The sequence below is a fragment of the Podarcis liolepis genome (assembly GCF_965112155.1).
Source record: "Podarcis liolepis genome assembly, chromosome: 1".
In the NCBI taxonomy this organism is placed as follows: Eukaryota; Metazoa; Chordata; class Lepidosauria; order Squamata; family Lacertidae; genus Podarcis; species Podarcis liolepis.
The window spans coordinates 34,660,043-34,683,229 of record NC_139554.1 but is presented as its reverse complement, the minus strand read 5'-3'; positions in this window follow the sequence as shown (position 1 = coordinate 34,683,229).

Genomic DNA, 23,187 nt, shown 5'->3' with positions numbered 1-23,187 from the left:
CAAGAAGAGAGTGATGGAAATTTGTAGTTGGATAGGAAGGACATGAATATAGGAGAGGGAATAGATTGGTAACAAGGGCTTGAGACAACTAATCTCCAAAGGTTTCAAGAAACAGATTCCATATAGTATTGAAAGTTTTGTATTTGCCTTGTTTCCTAAGCACAATTTTGCTCTTTCACAGCCATATCAGTTAATTGTGCCATCTAGGAGCAGTGGCGTAGCGTGGGGGGTGCAGGGGGGGCCAGCCACACCGGGTGCAACATCTGGGGGGGGTGCGCTCGCACTCTCAGCTCTCTGCCCCTACCTGGCTCACTCACTCTCTCTCACTGCAGTGCTGGCTGTGTGAATCCGATCGGAGCCGCCGGGTCGCCGCCCACTGTGGAGGGGGGTGCCAGGCCTGCGGTGTGGAGAGAGAGCGAGGGACTATCTGGGGGAGGGACAGTGCAGCGGACGCTCAGCGCAGCGCTGAGCGTGGGAGAGAACCACACCAGACCAGACCAGGCAGCAGCAAGAAGAAGCTGGCAGCGGCGGCAGGTTAGGGGGCGCAAATTACTTGCCTTGCCCCGGGTTAGGAGCGCAAATTACTTGCCTTGCCCCGGGTGCTGGCAACCCACACTGCGCCACTGTCTAGGAGCATCTGAAAAATGGTGGGATGGGTTTGATGCCAGGGCACAGAGGCTGGGCCGGCTCCAAAGATGGTCCAAGTTGCTGGTAAAAGGACCTCTCCAACTCCAATAGCAGTGCTATCCTCACTGAGCTCAAAGTACGCAACAAACTCAGAGGTAGCATGGGGTGTGGGTGGGTAGGAATGTCAGTTGAACAGAGGTGTCCACCAATGAAATTTAATAGAACCTTCCTACCGCATGGTCTTTGCTTTTCTATTTCTCTTAACTAGGCTTGCTATTCTTATTCTTCTTATGATTAATACATTTGTATACCACTTATATGGCAAAATGGCTTCTAAATGGTTTACAACTCTGAAATCAAGGCATAATTAAAATAACAAAATAACATTAAAATCCCACCCAACTCTGTGTTGCCACAAACTGATAATCATTACGCTGTGGCAAAACTAATCAGGTTCCATTAACTGTTACCTGCCCTGCTGATAACTTACAATTAGGATGACTAGTTTAAGTGCATACCTGTGGGTGAACTGGGGATTCTACTCTCCATCAGTAACTACATGGCTCCATGTTTTTTTTTCCTGGATTAAACCAGAATATGTATGATTTTGTATAATAGATGTTAGTGTGCTCTACTCTTCATTGTAGACTTGTAATCTGGGGAACCAGATTTGCTTCCCCGCTCCTCCACATGCAGCTGCTGGGTGACCTTGGGCTAGTCACACTTCTCTGAAATCTCTCAGCCCCACTCACCTCACAGAGTGTTTGTTGTGGGGGAGGAAGGGAAAGGAGATTGTTAGCTACTTTGAGACTCCTTAAGGGGAATGAAAGGCGGGATATCAAATCCAAACTCTTCTTTCCTGGGTACCCCAAAACCTGGTAAGGTCTGCCTGGTTGTATAGACTGAAGGAAGTGTTGGCTTTATAATATCATTAGAAGTAGTATTAGCACTGACTTTCCATGCAACCAGGATTAATATTTTAAACAGCATAGCTACTGGTATCCAGTACCAGGGGTGCTCACTAACCACAAAGCTTGGTTCTGCCCCTGATTTGATATTTTGGAAAACAGCCCACCTTCTCTGATGCACCTTTAGATTGCCCAATTCAGTTTCAGGTCCATCCTAGTTTGCTTTGTCCCCTCATCCCACCCTTTCACTATTGAGAAATCAAAAATATACTATGCATGCTTTTCTTTAGCAGAAGTGTGTGACATTTACAGGCATACTAGCCCCTCCAGTGTGAATAAAAGGGTGAAATTACAGGCAAACAGGTTCAAGGGCATTTGTGTTGTGCACTTTTAAAGTTTCATTGTTTAAATAAAGAATTATTATAAAAGAATTGAATTAAAAATGCAGACAAGTTTGTTCCTGATGAAATTCAAAAGGATTGCTGCAATCTTTTTTCTGCAAGTGTAGCTATTACAGCTTTGGGGAGCTGGATTCTAGGGTGGCCAGCTGAAAACAGCAACAGGGGTTTCCCTCTTTAGCAGTTGCGCAGAAGAGGGAATTTCTGTTCCTGCTCCTTCCACGCAACTATAAAAGGCGCAGGACCCCTGCCCTCTTCTTCACCAGGCCACAATAGTTTCCTACCTAATGAACCAGCTCAAATATGCACATTTAGAAGTTTAGGGACTCAAAGAAGAAATTGGTAAAGAAAAAATGTTTTAAAAGTGTTGTACAGTGGTATCTCGGTTTAAGAACAATCCGGTATAAGAACCATTCGGTTTACAAACTCCGCAAAACCGGAAGTAGTGTCCCAGTTTGAGAACTTTAGTTTGGTCTAAGAATGGAATCCGAATGGTGGAAGGGCACAGGTGGTGGGAGGCCTCATTAGGGAAAGCGCACCTCGGTTTAAGAACGGTTTCGGTTTAAGAACAGACTTCTGGAATAGATTAAGTTCGTAAACCGAGGTACCACTGTATATGCATTATATCACTGTGACACCAGATGGTGCTGTGGAGTTCCGTTTTTGCCAACACGATTTTTAATACAAATTTTACAATGCTTCTTTGATGTGTCTAGATCCAGCCTAGGTGAACACTTCAATCTTAGAAGAGGATATTCACAGTAAACAGTCTGGCTGCAGCCTCATTCTCATTGATATGATAAAGCTATGTCTGACCTACACCACTTCAGAATGCAAGTGCACTTAATTAAAAATGCCTAAATACAAAGCTATTATTATTAACAGATAGATAGATAGATAGATAGATAGATAGATAGATAGATAGATAGATAGATAGATAGATGATAGATGATAGACATGAGCATTTAGTCATGTGTGCTCCATCTGCACTCTGGAATGATGCTATCCAGAAACGGGACTGCCTCAGTGAAGACTAGGATAACTTCTGTGAAGTTGAAGGTTGAAGGAGTAGTCATTTGTTTTGGTGAAATACATCACAGACCCTTAACACTATATGATGAATTACATAGCTCTTCATTTGGTAGGGCTTCAAATAAGAGGGTGTGTGTGTTTTCTTTTCCCTTATATGCTTTTCTAAAGTGTTTTTAATTTTCTTCTGATTCTCTTTGGTCAATGATTGCCTATCAATACTAGATTCATGAAATCTTCGCTTGTGCGCCCCATGGTGCATATTTACACACTCCAGTGTGATCTGTCACCATTACCACCATCTCCAATGCTTGTTACTGAGTCAATTTGATATCCAATTGACTATTTCACCATCAATGCTCTACCTGCTAACCTTATAAATGAATCTGTTATATGGTACCATATTGAAAGCCCTTTCAAGTCCAAGTGAATTATGTCTAGTTCTTCACTCTTGTCCACTCTCATTGCTACTTCCTCAAAGAAGTGAATCAAGTTTGTTAAGCATGACATCTCTTTGGTAAATCCATGCTGACTACCTCTAACCAATCTATATTAGATTGGTATTAAGTCTAGGCTCAGAGGGGACTTGCTACATAAATGTGTCCTGAGGATGCTTCACAAGCAGCTGGAACATGTGAAACACAGCCAAAACCATCCGAGTTTGGCTTTCGGTAACCTTTTATATTATCTAGGGTTGTAAACTTCAATCAGTTTGATTGGTAGATTAATCAACCATAGCTTATGGGGCCAATTTCCACCAGTGGGGCACAAAGTTAAGGGTGCGTTGCATTTTTAAAATACTGTTTTGTTGGTGGTGTGTCGCTGTGTTGGGGGATGAAAAAGAAAACATTAAATGTGAAACTTTCTCATCTATAAGAGCGACTGATAACATTTCAGAGTTTCAGTTCCTTACATTGTGGTGAATTTGTCCAATCCCCTTTTAAAGCCACGTAGGTTGGTGGCTAACATTGCGTCCTGTGGGAGTGAGATCCATAGGTTAACTATGTGTTGTGTGAATAAGTACTTTCTTTTCTCCATCCTGAATCTTCCAGCACTTGGCTTCATTGGGTGTCCATGAGTTCTAGTGTCATGAGAGAGAGAGAAACTTTCCTCTCCACTTTCTCCATGTCATGCATAATTTTATAAACTTCTATCATGCCACCTCTTCCTTGCTCTTTCTCTAAGCTAAAAAGTCCCAAATGCTGCAACCATTCTTCACAGGGGACTCACTCCATCCCCATGATCATTTTTTTGGTTGCCTTTTTCTGAACCTTTTCCAAATCTATAATATCCATTCTGAGGTGAGACAACCAGAACTGTACACAGTATTCCAAATGTGGTCGCAACCACACATTTGTATAACAGCATTATGATACGGGCAGTTTTATTTTCAATTCCTTTCCCAATGATCCCTAGCATGGAATGGTCAATATCTTCACCAAGCTATCTACTAGAACTCCAAGGTCTCGTTCCCCGTTAGCCACCTCCAGTTCAGACCCCATGAACGTATACATGAAATTAACTTCATCACTTCACACTTGCTTACATTGAATTGTATCTGCCATTTCACCACCCATTCACTCAGTTTGGAGAGGTCCTTTTGAAACTCTTCACCACCTCTTTTTTGTTTTAATGACTTTGAACAATTTAGTTTCATGGGCAAACCCGGCCCGGCTAAGAGAACCACAAATGAGATAGATGTGGATGGGCTTGCATTGTTGTGGCCAAGTTGCCCTGTATTCTTGCCTGAAAATTTAGCCCAGATCCCAGGAGAGAAAGCAGCATTGCAGAAGTTCTGTCTGGAAGCTTTCTCTCTTGCAATAATGGTTTTGTTCTGCAGTCGGTTGTAGTACTCTGCTAGCTAGCTTCTTGACATTTGTGATTGGGGTGTAACCCTTTTCTCTTTTAAGCATCGTCAAGAACTCTCTAAGTGCAAGTGGAATATAATTTATCCAAAATATGCTATCTTCACCTTCTTCTGTGACATATAAATTGAGTTATCTGAGACACAGAGTAGTTCAAGAATTCTTTGGGCAATAACAGCCTTTGACCTCACAGTTCACGGTACACTCTCAATGCACACCGGCAGCTTACTAATGGCCAAGCTGTTGTGGCTTACTGCAAGAATCAAAGTTTAAATTTCCCTTCTGTTTTGTATTCAGAAATAAAGAAGTAAATGTATTCTTGACATATGTTGCTTTGAAAGATAACGAAATCAGACGAGCTGGCCGTTTTAATGAGTCTGCCATCACAGCCACTGGAAAACAGGAAATGACCCACTGGAACAATTTAAAGAGGTCCCAAATCAGTTTGACCTGAATGCAAGGATCTGAACCTTTTGACGAGCAGCAATTATGTGCCCAGAAAATAAAATGAAAAACAATAGATGAGTCTAGAAATGCCTAATTTAAGTTGTATAAGGATACAAAAACCCATAAGCCTGCCTTATTGTGTATTGATCTCAGTATCTTTTTTTAAATAATGAAATGGAGATGTGGAGGTTTGGTTAGCCTAACATGGATGCATTAATCAATTACACAAAGAAAACCAATGAATCAGAAAAAAAGCACAGACCCACTGAGAGAGACCATTAAAGGAATATGTAACATATACTGATATGAAACTTCTTACACTGTTGCCTTCAACACCATTGTCAAGAACATATATTCCTTTCTGTGAACAGTCATAAGGAAAATTATGGGCTCTCCTAGTTGGACTAAATCTGTGATGTTTAAAAACGTTCCTTGAGAAACCACAACAGGAGATCTGCCCAGTACTCAGCAAGATGACAATTCCCATTTAGTAAGAATCAAATGGTTTCACGTCCACTTAGAATGTGGTTGTCAATTTTGTGATGTCTGACATCTGGCTAAGAAAAGAAGTTGAACGTGAAGCCGAGAAGTGTCTTTGTACCCAGAGGCACACAACTGCAGCGAAACATTTTGGAGGAAATAGAAACACAGCAATCATGTATAACCAGGAACATGGGCAGATCCTGTTAATGTACTTCATCTAGTTATTTAATCTATAGGGTCGCCCACTGGTGGAGCTGCCACATGGCTTGAATCAGTTTTGATATGAAGTTTCTGAACATAATCTTCCCTCCCGCAATTAGTTAGCACCACACAGTCCCTGGTGTACATACAGAGAGCTCTCCAACCCACCAGATCTTCTTGCTAATCTCAACAAATGGATTCTAGGAGCAGAGGAGTGTCCAGACAGGTTGGGTACTTCCATTGAAATAACTGGGGCAGCCTACATATTATTATTATTATTATTATTATTATTATTATTATTATTATTAATTTCATTTCTATACTGCTTTATATTTTTAAGGGGGGGGGGATCTCAAAGCAGTGTGCAACACATTAAAACATCAAACCATCCAGAACGTTACTGAACATTACCGAAGAAAGTCAAATATAAAGTATACATTCAAAGCAATGTACTTAACAGGAAAGTATTATCGTAAAGATATCAAAATAAAATATTACAAAGGTCAACTACAGAATGCACATTTAGCACAGCAAAGTTAACCAAAATTACCTTAACCATTTCAAAATAAAATATTACTAAAGGAAGTCAAATGCATGTTTAAAATAGCAGAAGCAAGAGGATAAAATATTATCATAAGCGTAGAACTTACCTGCCATTGTTGTTGCCATTGCTGCCAACGGTGGTTCATGGTAGGTGGTCGTTGTGGAAACTCAGACTCGGTGACCTCGGTCTGCACTAAGAGACAGCCAGATGGCCTCTGACCTCTTCAGAAGTCTCAGCTTTTGTAGCTGGAGCCAGCCAGAGCCTGGCCCTCCCATGCCTGGTGGAATAATAATAATAATAATAATAATAATAATAATAATAATTCCCCAGACACTCTGGGTGGTTTCCTACAGGGTATACAACAACAACAACAGAATATCACACATTAAAAGCATTCCGATATAAGGCTGCCTTCAGATTTCAATGGAAGGTTGCATAATTGGTTCTCACTTTGTGTTGAGAGGGCATTCCACAGGGTGGGCACCACTACCAAGAAGGCCCTCTGCCTGGTCCCTTGTAACTTCACTTCTCACAATGATGGAACCCCCAGAAGGACCTTGGTACTGGACCTCAGTGTCCAGGCTGAACAATGGGGGTGGAGACTCTCCTTCAGGTATACAGGACCCAAGTCATTAAGGGCCTTAAAGATCAACACCAACACTTTGAATTGTGCTTGGAAAGATACTAGGAGCCAATGTAGGCCTTTTAGGACTGGTGTTATATGGTCCCAAAGGCTGTTTCCAGTCATCAGTCAGGCAGCTGCAGCATGGATTAATTTTAAGTTTCAGAATCACCTTCAAAGGTAGCCCCATGTAGAGTGCATTGCAGTAGTCCAAGTGGGAGATAACCAGAGCATGTACCACTCTGGTGAGACAATGTGCAAGCAGGTAAGGTTTCAGCTGGTGCACCAGATGGAGCTGGTAGACAAACACCCTGGACACAATCCCTGCAAGGCCTCGTACAGGTCCCCCAGGACTCGCAGCCAAGATGGTCTCTGGTCTACCTCAGCTTTTGTAGCTGGAGTCAGTCCGAGCTTCCAGGCCTGGTGAAAAAAGGCCTGCAAGGCAGGGAGCAGGTCTTCCAGAACTCATAGCCAAGATGATCATGTAGGGGGAGCTGGGTAATCCCAAAAAAATGATCTACAGATGGTAAAATTGCTAGTATATACAAGAAAAGATCCAATCTGTGTTGGAAGTGTTCAGAAACAGAATGTTCACTAATTCATATGTGGTGGTTCTGTAAATACACCAAAGGGGGGTGGAGAGATGGTATATAATGAACTCAAAAAAATATTTGAGTTCAACTTTCCAAAGAAAGCAGAAGCTTTCTTATTAACAATTATAGGAAAAGAGATACCTAGGAAAAATTGAACTGTATTCTTGTATGCAATAACCACTACAAAAATAGTGTGTGCAAAATATTGGAAAGAGAAAACAACTCCAATAAAAGAAGAATGGTTACACAAATTAATAGAATTTGTAGAACTGGCAAGTATGACAGCTAAAATCAGAAATTGGGACAAAAAAGCCCCCAAGAAGTGAGTGGGACCTTTTTAGAGCAGTACTTGAAGAGAGGTGGTGTTGAGGTCAGCTTTCAAGCACTGATAAATTTATGACCAGCAGTAGACAAGCTAAGCGAAACCTAGGATGAAAATAGGGTGGATGGACAACGGAGATGCAGCTAATAAAGAAAAGATATAGGAAGTCAGGGAAGAGTCGGTTGGGAAGTACTGTAAGACTGTTGATAAGTTGGAAAATGCAAGCAACATTTCTATTGGAAAATGTATAAACAACAAGTGTGTCTGTGTGTCTGTGTACAGTGGTACCTCAGTTTATGAAGTTAATCCATTCCGGAAGTCCGTTCTTAAACAGAAACCATTCTTAAACTGAGGCGCTCTTTCCCTAATGAGGCCTCCCGCCGCTGGTGCCCTTCCACTGTTCGGATTCTGTTCTTAGACTGAGGTAAAGTTTGCTAACCAGGACACTACTTCCGGTTTTGCGGAGTTCGTAAACCAAATAATTCTTAAACAGGACTGTTCTTAAACCGAGGTACCACTGTGTGTGTGTGTGTGTGTGTGTGTGCGTGCACGTGCACACACACACACTTGTGGAGGCTTCTTCATGCACTCTGGAGTCCTGTGTTATTAAAGATCCCAACACCTACATAAGTACAACCAGCTTTTCAGGAGGGGCCGCAAGATGCCTATCCCTACTACCTCAGTCATGTATTCTTTTTCCATGTAGCTAATATGAGAAAAGGGATGAGAGATAGACAGAATCTTTGGCTTGGGATGAACACATAAACTCAGCAAGCACATTAAAAATCAGCCTTCCGCTTCCTAATTAGAGGCACAAAGAGGATCAACTGTTGGGGACTTCCAGTCGGTGCCAGCGCTTAATGGCGGTCCTAGCTCCGAGCTCCGGAGAAGGACTGCTTCGCAAGTTCGGGTCTTACCCGCTACGGCAAGCGGGGGACCCCTAAAATCCCAGGCGCTGAAGCCTGAGAACAAGGAGACTCGGTGGGCACCTTTGCGCCCCCCGGTACCGTGAAAGAGCCTTTTTAAAGGCTACGGATCGACATCGGGAGTGAGCGCGGTGCTGAGAGTCGCTACCCAGCCTGCGAAGTGAAGCCGCGTCGCCATAAGCGGAGAGCGCCGATTCCTTCCTGAAAAGAAAATTTGGACTGAATCCCCGTGAGTAAGAGCTGAAAAAATATTCGGGACCCTTTAAAATTTAAAAATTGGGCTAAAAACGGGGAGATTTAAACAAAGGAAGTCTGCCTCCCCCCGACTGCATGAAAGCGAAAGCAACGGAGCTCTAAACCTGCATCCGTTTAAACCCGCTCTTTGATCAGCTAAACCGGACATTTAGACCTTTGATCTCCCCTCTAGCTAGCAGGGCAGAGGGGAGGTGAATTTGATCAATAACTGCATGATCTATTGGAAGTAAAAAACCTCTGCTGTCTCACCCATCTGAAAGCATGAAACGGTCTGCCTTCTTAGCACACTGAACTAACTTTTCCCTGTGAAGTGATACTTTGATACAAAGTTTCCACAGTGCCTGGCTACTGTATAATACAAGAAGAAATAGCATAAATTGGGCAACTGTGGCAGTTTGAAGCTACAAGTTCTTAGTAACATTGACTTTGACTGTGTTAATCTCCTTTTTTACATTTTGGACAGTCTCCTTTGTTTTTGTACTTGGAAATTTTGCTCTATGGCCAGTTTGATTTGCTCCCTCTAGAGGACAAAGTGAAGTCCGGCACGGCCTAAGACAGTGGAATTTTCCAAGGGAGAATAAATCCCGTGGGAATTGACCTTGACATGAGTGGCACACAAGAAGAGATAGTTACAAGAGCCAAGACCAAGCAACAACAACAACAGCTGCAGCAGCAACAGGTAAAGAAAAGAGGCTCAATCTCAGGCGCAACAGCCGGATCAGCAGGAACAACAGGACAAGACAAAGGAGCAGCCGTCTCTATGGAAGCTGTGACAGACGCCCTGCTCAAGATAAATCAAACTCTGGAGTCTTTGACAAAACAGACTTCAGAGAATACACTAAAATTAACAGAAATTTCAGCAAGATTAAACCAGAATACAGAATCTATAAATAAATTGGTGGAGGAAAACGCCACTACGCGCCAAATTGCGGAAGATGCCAAAGCCACTGCGGGAGAGACACAGGAGAAATTAGAGCCGATTGCCAAGAAGGTCTATGAGCATGATGCAACCTTGGCCTTGTGGGAGTTACAGAGGAAAGAGAGAAACTTAAAAATAAGACTGATTCCGGAGAATGAAAGAGACAACCTTGTGGAATATTTGACACGGGAGTTTGTGGATTGCTGGGACCTTGAGGAAGACGAATTCAAAATTACGACTGCCTTTAGATTGGGTAAAAAGCAACACAGAAAGACCCCGAGAGACTGTTTGATCACACTCAGATCCAAGGAGGAAAGAGACAAAATACTAGGACTTCACTTTGAAAAGGCCTTGCAAATCGGAAATTCAGCTGTACAGATCTTCAAAGACATCCCAAAATACATTCTGGACTTAAGAAATTTTTACAAGGACTTAGCCCTTTTACTAAAGAAAAATTCTATCCGCTTCAGGTGGGAATTCCCACAAGGACTGTCATTTGACTACAAGGCAAACAAGGTGAAAATAAAGACAATTCAAGATAAAGACAAATTTTTGGCAAGATACCAGGAGGACCTACAGAAGGGGACTGTGGACGTACTTGCAGAACAGAGGAGAGCACTGGATATCCTGAATCTCTCGATTGGACAAAAATCACCACCATCAGAAGAAGAGCAACAACTGGGAGCTGTTGGAGGAGCCCCAGAAAAATAGCAAGATGGCTCTGCAATTCCTAAGTTGGAATTGTAATGGGCTCAATGGGCCTTTGAAGAGAAGACAAGTATTTCATATATTGAATAGAGAACAACTGGACTTGATATGCCTACAAGAAACTCACATAACCAGAGCCCACAGGAGATTACTTATAAATAAAAGGCTAGGACAAGAATTTATTTCATCAGACAAAGTTAAGAAGAGAGGAGTTGTAATATATGTGAAGGAGAAATGGGCTCCAAAAATGATATTCAAGGACGAACAAGGGAGATATCTGGCAGTGGAGATACAAATACAAGGAGAAAAACTTCTAGTGGTTGGAATTTATGCACCAAATGAAGGCAAATCTGACTTCTTTAAGAGACTCCATGAAACTCTCACCGACTATCTGGACTACAATATGATAATTATGGGAGACATGAATGGCGTGGTCTCCACTAACATGGACAAGGCACAAAGACTAACAGTTAGCAAGGAAGGGAGACTCCCTAAGACTTTTTTCGAAATGACAGAAAATATGGACTTGATAGACATATGGAGAACAAGGAACCCTCTGGAGAGAGAGGGAACTTTCTTCTCCCAAGCAATGATGACCTGGACCAGAATCGATCAAATCTGGGTTACTAGTGGAATGGCTCCAAAGATTAAGAAAGTGGAAATCTGCCCAAAAACTTGCTCCGACCATAACGCCGTGAAGATGGAGATGAAACTCACAATAACTGGTCAATTTAGATGGAAAATGAATGACACCCTCTTTCGAGATAAGGAGATTCTCACGAAGGCCCAAAAGACCCTAAAAGACTATTTTGAAATAAATTTGAGGACCGACGTGGAGAAAAGAGTGATCTGGGACGCAAGTAAAGCGGTTATGAGAGGATTCTTGATTCAACAAAATTCAATAAAGAGGAAAAAACAAAATGAGAAAAAAGAGAAGATTTTGGAAATGATAAAGGAAGGAGAGAGAAAATTAAGAACAAAACCAAAATCTCAGGACATTTTAAGAGAGATCAAGTTATATCAAACACAATATATGGAATTGATGAACCAAGAGATTGAATGGAAGATAAAGCAAATGAAGCAAAAGACTTTTGAATCAGCAAATAAATGTGGCAAACTTTTGGCATGGCAATTGAAGAAAAGGCAGAAACTAAATACAGTTACAAGCCTAGAGGTGGATGGAAAGAATATATCTAAACCTAATGAAATTAGAAATTGCTTTTTAAGTTATTTTAAAAAACTCTACACTCAAGGCCCGCAAAATGAAGAAGATATAGACAAATTCCTTGGAAAATATGGATTACAAAACATCTCTCATCAAAGTAAGATGGATTTGAACCAGAGAATCTCAGAACAAGAGATAGAGGCTGCCATTCAGAATATGCAACTGGGCAAATCTCCGGGACCAGATGGACTGACTTCCAGATACTACAAATCGCTGAAGGAATGGCTGACTCAACCACTAAGAGAAGTTTGTAATGAGATCCTTGAGGGAAAAAGGGCACCTGAATCGTGGAAAGAGGCATATATTTCACTCATACCAAAGTCAGAGACTGAAAAGACCCAACTCAAGAACTACCGCCCAATATCACTCCTTAATGTGGATTACAAAATTTTTGCAGACATTTTGGCAAAAAGATTTAAAAGAGTCTTGATGGAGAAGATTCATAAGGACCAAGCAGGTTTTCTCCCTAAAAGACACCTGGCAGACAATGTAAGGAATGTAATAGACATTCTGGAAAAGCTAGAGGTGAATATAAACACTAAAGCAGTATTGATTTTTGTGGACGCGGAGAAAGCCTTTGACAATATTTCTTGGAGTTTTATGAGGAAGAATCTTCATGGGATGGGGGTAGGCCAGGGTTTTGAGAATGGTATGGCTGCAATATATTCTGAACAAAAAGCTAAACTGATTGTAAACAATGTTGTGACTGAGGAACTTAAGATAGAAAAAGGAACACGACAGGGGTGCCCGATTTCCCCATTACTTTTTATTTCAGTTCTGGAGGTGTTGCTGAACATGATAAGAAATGACCAGCAGGTCAAAGGTGTGCAGGTCGGAGCTAAACATTATAAGTTAAGAGCGTTTGCAGATGACCTAGTATTGACTTTGCAAGAGCCAAACACTAGTACGAAAAAGGTTTTAGAAATAATACAACAGTTTGGACAGGTAGCTGGATTTAAGTTGAACAAGCAAAAAACTAAAGTTTTAGGGAAAAACTTAACAGATATGGAAAAGGAGAAATTTCAAGAGGAAACAGGTTTGACTGTGGTAAAGAAGGTGAAATATCTAGGGGTTTACTTAACATCTAAGAATCTGAATTTGTACAAGGACAAATATGAAAAATGTTGGTCAGAAATTAAAAAAGATCTAGAAACATGGTCAAATTTGAAATTGTCAATGTTAGGCCGAATTGCAGTAATTAAAATGAATGTATTGCCTAGAATGTTATTTTTGTTTCAGACCTTGCAGATTCTTGACAAGATGGAATGTTTTAAGAGGTGGCACAAAGACATTTCGAAATTTGTCTGGCAGGGCAAAAAGCCCCGAATTAAATTTAAGATATTGACAGATGCTAAAGAAAGAGGGGGTTTTGCCCTGCCGGACCTAAAATTGTACTATGAGGCAGCAGCTTTTTGCTGGCTGAAGGAATGGATGCTCCTCGAGAACACGGACATCTTGGATCTGGAAGGTTTTAATAATGCATTTGGTTGGCATGCATATCTTTGGTATGATAAAGTTAACAGCGCCTTTAAAAATCACATTGTTAGAAAAGCATTGTTTAATGTTTGGATAAGATATAAAGATCTATTGGAAAACAAAACCCCTAGATGGGTCTCACCAGTGGAGGCTAAAGCAGTGAAGAAACTCAATATGGAGGTCGGATGGCCGAAGTATTGGGAAATTTTAGAACAGGATGGAGATAAGTTCAAACTACAAAGTCAGGAGAAATTGAAGTATAAAGTAGAAAATTGGTTCCAATATCGTCAAATAATGGAATTTTTTAAACAGGACAGGAAAATCGGTTTCCAGGTGGAAAAATCAAAATTAGAAACTGAACTGTTAGAACCCAATACTAAGAATTTATCTAGAATGTACAACTTGCTGTTGAAATGGAACACACAGGATGAAACAGTTAAATCGGCTATGATTAAGTGGGCTCAGGATGTTGGACATAACATTATGTCAGCTGACTGGGAATGGTTATGGAACACCGGTATTAAATTTACGGCATGTAATGTCTTAAAGGAAAACATTATGAAAATGGTATACAGGTGGTACATGACCCCAGTCAAGCTGGCAAAAATCTATCATTTGCCCGATAATAAATGTTGGAAGTGTAAAGAGACTGAAGGTACCTTTTATCACCTTTGGTGGACATGCCCGAAGATTAAGGCCTTCTGGGAAACGATCTACAATGAAATGAAAAAGGTACTTAAATGTACCTTTCCTAAAAAACCAGAGGCCTTTCTCTTGGGCATTGTCGGCCAATTGGTGACAAAGAAAGATAGAACTTTTTTTATGTATGCCACAACAGCAGCAAGAATACTCATCGCAAAGTATTGGAAGACACAAGATCTACCCACTGTGGAAGAATGGCAGATGAAAGTGATGGACTACATGACATTGGCCGAGATGACAGGCAGAATCCGTGATCAACGAAAAGAGACGGTGGAAGAGGAGTGGAAAAAATTTAAAAGCTACCTTAAGGACTACTATAAACTTAATGAATGCTAAAATGTTGTGGTTTCCAGAAGCAAAAGGGTACAGGGATATAAGGTTAGACTATAAAAGAGGACTAAGATGATAGAGATTGGAAAGTAACAATTGGGAGTTGCTAGTTGAATTATGGACATTGGGATGCAGAGAGGGGGGGTATGGGGAAGTCCAAGAAAAGAGGTTTATGAAAATATGTTTGAAATTATACGTGTATGTTTGTCTTTTTTAGTGTTTGTTTGTTTTTCTTAAAAATGTTGTAAAACCAATAAAAAATTTATAAAAAAAAAAAAAAACAAAGAGGATCAACTGTTAACAAATTATACCTTCCATTCACAATTTTTTTTAATAAAAAGAAACTGTTTTATACAGACTGCTAATTTGTCCTTGCTCAAACATGTTGAGGGATAAGGCAGACCTCCTAATTTCTTGACTAAAAGTTCCATTTTCCTATAAGACCATTAATTTTGTGGAGGATACTTCTTAGTATCCCCTTGCTTTTCTTTTTCAGAATAGTGCCCCCCTGCCACCGCCTACCCTTTGGGTATCAAAATAATTTTTCCCAATCTGGTTTGGGAAATTGCAAAGAGCTTGTGTAAACCAAATGCAGTGTTGGGCATCATTTTCAAAGGGGAAAAAATATTAAGGTGAGGAATTTTGTTGTGTAATAAGGACTTTCATCTCTTGTGCATAATTTCTCCTGTGCATATTTCCTGTGTGTTTCTGTGTTATCTGCTGAGAAATAAAGATGAGTGGGCCATGCTCAGTGAACCTGACCTGTACAGTGAAACCGTTTATGAGAAATTATGATATATGATAAAAATACAAAACCTTGATGTTAATGGGCTTATTTATTGATTGCAAATAAAATTCATGAAGTGTGAAGCCAAAAGAGAGAGAGGAAACAGTGCTGTGGGGAATTGGGCCAGAAGGACATTAGCCAGAGAGGGTGTATTACGCATAAATGAAGCTAAAGGTTGCCTAAAGGCTTCTGATTCTGGGAGCAAAGCCTCTGAGGATACCACAGGAAAGCCTTTAATGCTGCTAAAGCTCTGTCAAGCCACTATTTGCATATTTTCCCTACAAAAGGGAAATGCTGTATTAATTCGTTTTTATTTACCTTTTCCGGAGCCTTCCAAAAGAAACCTCGCAGGAAAGCCTTTCATGAGAAGGGCTTACCAGATAATTTTGAGAGAGGCTTTGCAGGTAGTGTCTGAGAGGGAGGGAGGGGGAAAGGGGAGTCAAATTTAGATGATTAGCAGCATAATCCTTGCAACAGACGGTATCTTGAAATCTAAGTCATCTTCAAATTTGAATGTACAAATGACTTGAGTCCTCCGTGTTACTTTTCATTGCTCCCCTGCCCCCTGTACGCACACAAACACACATTCTTTCCTTTTCTGGCTCTTAACTTTGTGGAACGCGTGGGGCGTGAGGGGGTTGAAGGAAAAAGTTGTTGTTTTTCCTAGAGAAAAAGTGGGTGAGAATGATTTGGCAGCCCTTGGCTGTGTTCTCAGTGCATCATGGGAAAGGCCCTGTCGCTAGGCAGAGTGAGGCAGCCACATCAGGCGGCAGATGTGCGGCATGTAGCTCACCCTCTGCTGGCCTGTTGCATACCTTCTAACTGTCCCCAGTTTGCAGGACATCCCAGAATCACAGAAGCCATCCCGTTTCTGATTTGATCCCAGGATTCCCATTTTTGTCCTTCAATGCTGCCACCGAGCTTGGGGATGAGCCAGTGGTGCCACATGAGCTGGCTGACTCATGCATCTTTTGGTGACAAACTCCTCCCTCACCCCTCCTCAGGAGTCACTTCTTTGTCCCCTCACCCACCAGGAAGAGGATGGCAGCCAGCCAGACTGGCCACCTGTAGAGGAGAAAGAGGAGTGTGAGGGGGGCACCTCCACGGCCTCCGGTCCTGCCACTCCATCACCTCAGGTAAAGGAGGAAAATGAAGCCTTGTGAGAGCAGCTGTGAGAGGCTCTGCCGCTCAGCTTCACCCTTATGGTGGATGGATGGTGGCCAGCAAGGACTGTAGCTGTGGCTGTGGCTCCCCCCCCCCCCCATTTCCCTGAAGCAACAGTGGCCTGTGAGACAGCCTTAGCTCTACAGTGGCGGCATTCGGCCTCGCACCCTCCTCTTCTCACAAAACGTCTGAGGCGAAGGAGGCAGCTGTGCAGTGCCAAGTGCCCCTGCCTGCTGCTGTCTGTGCCGAATGCCAAAGTCACTGCAGAGCTAAGGCAGGGGGAGAGAAATAAGATATCATAGAGGGTGGCGGTGCTAGAGCGCCATGCAAGAGGGCCTCTCTATTTACAGCAAAACAAAACATCATAGAGAGGCGGGGGGTGGTATCCAGGCAACCGCCTAGGAAGGGAAAGGGGCAGGGCTTTGAACTTGACAGATGGGAGGTGCCACATTTGATAGACAGCAGCCTCCCCCACTTACGTCCCGATTTTTAATCAGAGGAATGTTGGAGAGTATGCTGCTGCTTTCAGGCACCATGGGGGATGCTGCTTCCTTTCCAGCCTGGCTGGTATTTGTACATGGAAATGGGGAGAGGCACGGTTTTTTTCTTCTGCAACCAGATGTGTTGGTCCAGCCAAGGTGCACCTGCTTGCTTGACTATTTACTTACATTTCTAAACCATCATTGTGTCCAAATAACAAATCATCTAGAAAGCAGGCCCAACAGTGATCCCCAACCCAATTTTCCAAGGTTACGTACAGTATGTATGTATTTAAATTTGCTATAGAATCATAGAATTGTAGAGCTTGAAAGGAGCCCAATGGTCATCTAGTCCAACCCCCCCGCAATGCAGGAATCTCAACTAAAGCATCCATGACAGATGGCCATCCAACCTCTGCTTAAAAACCTCCAAGGAAGGAGAGTCCACAACCTCCCAAGGGAGTCTGTTGCACTGTCAAACAGCCCTTACCATCAGTATATTCTTCCTGATGTTCAGTCAGAATGTCATTTCTTGTAACTTGAATACTAGGGTAAACCGTACGCGGGTAAACCGTACGCAGAACGAGTCTGCCCCTGCGGCTTGATAGAGGTGGAAACCGTTTCTCATGTCCTGCTATGATGTTGTTTTTACAGGGATATACGTTTGGTTTTTATCACCCCTGTTATACAGAAAATTCCAAGTGGGCCCGAACTTCAATGTTTAAAATATCTGATAGATATTTTAAAAATATCTATCTTTAATAGATTTAAAATATCTGATAGATATTTTAAAAATCATGACTTTCACCTGTGTCTTTCTGTGGAATAAAAACTTCTCTCAAGTGTTGGTCTTTCTCATCAGTTCATATACTGATGTAGACCAGCAGCACACACAACTCTCACTATTTATGTGCATGGGATTTGTCACCACACCACAGTTTTTCTAGACTGAGAAATAGATTTGCCCCACATCAGGTCTTCAGAGAAAGGTAGCTCACTAAAAGGCCTTTTCCAGAGCTCAAAGCTATCTCAGTCTGTTTCCCATTCCCTCTGAAAAGACTAAAGATCTTGGCTTACATGACCTTGGTGAGCTGGTGAGAGAGAAATCTATGCCTTTTGCCAAAATGTCTCTTACCTTCAAGAGGTCACTCCAGCTGTTTACCATTCCTTGTAGGCTACTGACCTACAATTACATAAACTACAGTTGCACCTGGCAGCTTGGCCTGCTGACCAATAAGGAACACTTCCAGTCATTCTGGGCCCATTATCTCTCTCCTGTCAGAACGCCAGGCTCCTTTGCAGCAATCAGCCTTATAACAATGAGTTTGCTAGCCCCTCCTGTATGCCTTGAGGAGTTCAGGAAGTAGTCTTGTTTCAAAGAGAATGGTAGTTGGAACTGTAGAATATGAAGGGGTTGAAAGCAGCCTGCACTGATGGGGTTGGACAGTGGCAGGAAGTAGGCAGGAAGAGTTTAGGAGTGGTAAAATCCATAACTTGGTGGTAGAGCGTTTGCCTTGCATGCAGAATTCAATCCCTGCATACAAAAGGTGCAGATAATACTGAGCTATATGGACCGATGGACAAACTCGGCCCTAAATGGCCTCGGTCCTGTATACCTGAAGGAGCGTCTCCACCCCCATCGTTCAGCCCGGACACTGAAATCCAGCACTGAGGGCCTTCTGGCGGTTCCCTCATTGTGAGAAGTGAGGTTACAGGGAACCAGACAGAGGTCCTTCTCACTAGTGGCGCCCATCCTGTGGAACACCCTCCCTTCAGATGTGAAGGAAATAAGCAGCTATCCTATCTTTAAAAGACATCTGAAGGCAGCCCTGTTAAGGTAAGTTTTTAATATTTAATTCTGTACTGTTTTTAACACTTGATTGGGAGCCGCCCAGAGTGGCTGGGGAAACTCAGCCAGATGGGCGGGGTATAAATATTAAATTATAATAATAATAATAATAATTATGGCGCACCTAGAAATGTTAACAGTTTTACTTGGGAGGCATTACTCACCTTTTATTTTATAGATTTAATAGAGATAGGAGGATACATTGGGGGGCCTCTTTTGCGTTGTTTCACAGTATACCAACTTTATACATATTATGGAAAATGCTTCAAAGTATCAAGGAGAAATTTAATTGGGAATACCCCCTAGTCATCCTGGTACAGCATTAGCTAAGAAACTAGGTGCCCGCTTTTGTCCCCAGGGATGGATTATGTGACTTGCAAATGGTGAGGAAGTATTACATATTTTTTGAAGATCGTGTAAGTGTCTTAAGGCTTGTCTCTCCACTTTAATCTGAATTGAGAGGTCATTGAATTTGTGGTTAGATTTGTTCATCATTCCCTCCGCCTCCTTGTATAACATTAGGGGGATGCTGCCTCTGAAAGACTTCCAGCCAAGGTCAGTTAGTGCTCATAGCGATTCGTCTTACAAGAAGCAGTCTTGTGATGCAGTTAGCCAGATCATCTGCAAAGCTGATTAGTACTAAACCCTGAAGACATTTCAAATATACTGCTACATTACTGGAGGAAAGGAAAAATAGAATCTCTGGTAGTAAGACTTTAAACATCTCAGCTAATGATGTACGTGTCTTCCTCCCCCTCCTCCCAAAGAGAAAATTCTTGGGCAAAGAGAGAACAAGGAAATTGATTAGTGCAAATGAAAAGCAGGAATCACATAATTTTATACTTGTCAATATGGGAGTCATCTCTCGGGGGCAAAAGCTGCAGTGTGTTATCTCATGGAGCACCTTACAAAGAATTTCTGGAATACTCAGTGACATTCCATGTTCTTTGATTAAAATGTTTCACCTAGTGGAATAGTTCATGCATGTATCCATGCACTGCAGCAAACTTTTCTATAAGGAGCAATACAAAATACGTATGTGTACATGATAAGCACATCCAAACTGAGCAATTGCAATCTATGGCAAGAAGTTTTACCAGGCAAATCTTCTGTATCAGGACAGGAACACAAAAGTTATGCTATGTCAGGGAGACTGCATCCAGGCGTAGAGGCCCAATACTCCATAAAGAAGGGTCTGGGAACCATATACTGGTGTACTCCATAGTCTCCAACTGCCCACAAAATGCCAGGACCGTCATGAAAAACCTTAAGCCATCATGGCTTCTCACTATATCCTGCAGAGTCCCAGATTCCCTCTTCCAAAAAAACAAAACAAACACCTCAAATCTTTCTCCACCTATTCATTTATTGCTCCTTCCATCTCCTGGCCAGGAAAAGAGAGAAGCAGCAGTCTACTTCAGGTTCTCATTTACACACTCTGACGAGCTGCTTGGCAACATTGCACACAACGGGGAGGGTCTGTTCTGTGTCCAAACCTCTTAGGTCCCAGCCCATTTCCTCTGCATTGCTGCCTCGTCTTTCAAAGTAAGTGACATGCTCACCTCTCACTGCCCCAAAAACACAATTTAAATGGAATGATGTTATGATATAATTATAGACAAGCAAATTTGGGAGCAGTATGAGGCTTTTGGAGGTGTAATTAGTTAGGGTTTGAACGCTAGGAGTCAACTGTGACCTGGCAGATTGGGCATCTGGTGTAATGAGTGAGCTCCTGCTCTGTAAGGAGGCAGGTGGTTGAATTCTGCAGCTTTCAAATGGTCATCAACCTTTGTGATGTGTGGCATACTAGTTTTGACATGAGAGTCCAAAGGCATGAATGATGAGTGCTTAAGATGAGAAGGGTTCTCTCCAGGTGCACAAAGAGAGGTGCAGCAAGTATTTATACTTACGTTTATTCCATGTAATTTTAATCATGATATTTGTTTCATAATCCTTTAATCTATTTTCAAATTGAGGGTTGAGAGTAGATGAACTGTTTTGCTTGATTATCTGAAGTTTAAGACTTTGCTAAATTAGCAACCAATATCCCCCCCAAATCATTTTAACTTTCTGGACCAGATGTGCGGTAAAAATTTCAGTATAAACTTCCCTTTGGCATTTTCTTAGTTTAAGAACAGCATGTGCACAAAAATATTGCAACTGTGACATACTCCCCAGTCACATTAAATTGAATATATGCCCATTCCAGAGAGCTACCAGCACACCTATTAACTGGATATGGAGGTGGTTCTGTGACTGAACCACCTGAGGAATTTAAAGGGAAACCATTGCAAAAATGGTGGGGCAGGGGGAGGCATGGTGAGGAAGAAGAAGGAACAGCAAAATGACTTGAAGGCTGCCTTTTGCCACCTCCCCACTTACCTGTGCACAGGTTGTGCCTAATTAGGCTCTCACAGTCCCAGACAGGCCTGTGTGTGAAGCCTCTCCAAGCCAGTGGAACTTGTTGAGGTGCCGGAGGTCACCCCTCAAAGGAGATACCTCAGTCACACACGGCCAAGTCCCTAGTCACACCTCCAAAGAGAGTTTAAAAAATGCAGGCATCTACTGTATGGTGAAAAAGACGGCTGTCTCAAATGGGTACAAGGCGCAGCAATTTTGTTACTGTACAAAGTTTGAGGGAGGAACGGAATGTCATCCCATTCCATCCAGCGGCTTTTGTAGACTGATTTGCAAAGTGCGTGACAGTTGTGTCATTTTCCAAGTGACGGGGGGGGGGTTAAGGTTCAAAGTCACCCCCTCAGAACTACCTTGTAAAAATTAAGTAATTTTTTAAAAGAAACACATCTTTATTAAAAGTTCATAAAGTACATACTTATATGTGCACCAAACATGGTGAGACACAAACAAAAAAGAGAAAAAGAAAAAGAAAAAAAGGTGCAGAAAGGAAAACAAAGGGGGGGAAGACCCCAAAACGGTATATTTTACAAGATTGCTTCACCATATCTTAACCTATTACAGTATTTGAAAGAATGGATTCCAAATATCGTTGAATTTGTCCATGGCAAGTCTATGTTTATGTGCAAGTTGTTAATACGTTGCAAGTTTGTATAAGTCTTCAATCCAATCATAGAAGGGAGCCGCATTTTTATTTTTCCCATTCATCAGTATCAGTCTTTTTGCTGTAGTAAGGGCACGGAGAGTCCACTCATATTGTCCTTTTGTAAGGTTCCATGTGCTGGGTATATAATTCAAAAGGATATTTTGCTTTGTAAATGTAAGGTTGTTCCGTACAGTTCTTTTGATGGTTTCAGCTACCTTCTGCCAAAAATACTATACAATTGTATAGTAAAATTTAAGTAAATTTAAGAAAAACAACCGGATTTTGTGGGTTTCATTTTTTTTTTAATTCACACATAGACCATAGGAGATGGTCTTTATCTTAGTCACGCACACAATTGACACAGAAACAGTGTTGACATAGACCCTGCAGAATGGTGTGACTAACTCAACAGCTTCATCCTCCTCATCAGTGGCTGCAGAACGCAGGGAAAGGATAGCTTCTCCCTTTCTTCCCACCATCCATAAAACATTAACAGAAAACAATTTATTCCCTCCTACACACCCATTTGGGGGCTGCCATAGACATTTCGGGGGTGGAATGCACTATTTCTGCCTTTCTTTGCAGCTGAAAGAGCACTTTAAAATTGGCAGCGTTTGAATATGTAGATGCTGGCACTGGTACCAGCATAAAGCAAGATGTACAAAGAAATGTCTGTCTAGCAACTAAAGGAATTGTGATGTGTTTTTTTCTCCCCAAAGATGTTTTTAATCACTAAATTAAAAGCGACTAACCCATCTTGCACCACTTGGTGGCAACACTTCCATATTTGATTTATTGAATCTTGTCAGTATTGCTGCTGTTCTGATAATTGAAAAAATAAGTGTGGTCCCTAGACCAGAATACTGTACAACTAATTATAGCAGATATCAATCCCATCACCACTACCAGTATTCCCCCCCCCACCTTGAACCATAAGGCTTACCCACCCCCCATTCTCCAAGAGCAATAAATAATGTGTTATAATGCTGTGCTGCCTGGAGTATTTTAATAAGAATTTTTACATGCCACAGAAGCATCATTAAAAGGCTTGTTACGCTGTCTTCTCATCATAAATAGGATCCCGGAAATATTTTCAGTGAATTTAATTTCTTTCTCAGGACACACACTGCAACAAAGTAAAACTGCTGAATAACTTAATACATGATCTAGATTTTCAAACGCTGGAAACTTTGCATGGAATTGTTCACAAAGCAATGTGTTGGAAGAACTGCTGTACAACACCTTTAGTTGTATTTCCTACATATTC